The sequence below is a fragment of the Gigantopelta aegis genome, chromosome 2, assembly GCF_016097555.1.
Source record: "Gigantopelta aegis isolate Gae_Host chromosome 2, Gae_host_genome, whole genome shotgun sequence".
NCBI lineage: Eukaryota > Metazoa > Mollusca > Gastropoda > Neomphalida > Peltospiridae > Gigantopelta > Gigantopelta aegis.
In genome coordinates this window covers 32,110,000-32,111,106 of record NC_054700.1, presented here as the reverse complement: position 1 = coordinate 32,111,106, position 1,107 = coordinate 32,110,000, and the positions used below count along the sequence as shown (strand labels likewise).

The 1,107-nt window shown below is 33.2% G+C and overlaps 1 non-coding gene across 1 annotated transcript; it reads left to right on the top strand.

The window, feature by feature from the left end:
• The first annotated feature begins 243 nt into the window (after window positions 1-243).
• Trnas-aga lies at window positions 244-325 on the top strand. Its single transcript has one exon. It is a non-coding gene; the product is annotated as a tRNA-Ser (tRNA).
• Window positions 326-1,107: the final 782 nt, after the last annotated feature.

Genomic DNA, 1,107 nt, shown 5'->3' with positions numbered 1-1,107 from the left:
TCATCATACTTTGAGGATATCCGATATCATATTAAGTTGCTAAAGGAATCACTCTTTGAATCCATGAGAATAGCACATACATCTCTCTCTCTCTCTCTCTCTCTCTCTCTCTCTCTCTCTCTCTCTCTCTCTCTCTCTCTCTCTCTCTCTCTCTCTCTCTCTCTCTCTAAGCGTATATGTGTGTGTGTGTGTGTTTCTCTTCAACATTTCCAATAATAGAAAACAATTGTCAGCGTTAGTCATGTCGTCGTGGCCGAGTGGTTAAGGCGATGGACTAGAAATCCATTGGGGTCTCCCCGCACAGGTTCGAATCCTGTCGGCGACGTTTATTTTTAGTTATTAGGTATGTAAAATGACAATAGAAGTTAAAGTTCGTTTTGTTTAATGACACTACTAAAACATATTGAGTTATTAATCATCGGCTATTGCATGCCAAACATTTGGTAATTTTGACATATTATCTTAGAGATAAAACCTGACTTGGGGTGTGGCAATATTGATATCGAAAGAATGTCCATATGATTTTACTTTTAATAGTCGTGACACTGAAGGCAGAATTAAAAAAATTAATGTAAATATTGATAATATATATAGTTTTATTAATGTGTATGCGCCAAATAATATTAATGAAAAAGTTTGTTTTTTCAATGAATTAAGTAATTTTATAGATTACAAAAATACTATAATGGCTGGAGATTTTAATGATATATTTGATTCTTCTTTAGATCTTGGAATTAATCAATCAAATTAAAATGAGCTCTACTGGTCTTAACCAGTAGATCTAACAGCATTGCGTGGACTCCCATGTCCAGGTAACATTTCATCTATAAATAACAATTTAAATATCGACCAATTACACTTCGCCTTTTATAGCGTTATTCGGAAGCATACAAATTCTAAAAAATTGGGCGAGACTATTTATGCAATAGGCGAACTTGTTGGTCTATTTCAACATTGAAAAAACAGGGTGGGGGTGGGGGAATGTAGTAATAAACTCTGGATTGTATACTAGTATAAACAGATTTTATGGCTATACTATCAAGGGTTTTTTTTCGTCTTGAAACGAATTTTATATAAAATTTTATATTGAAATTAGTTTTTGGCATA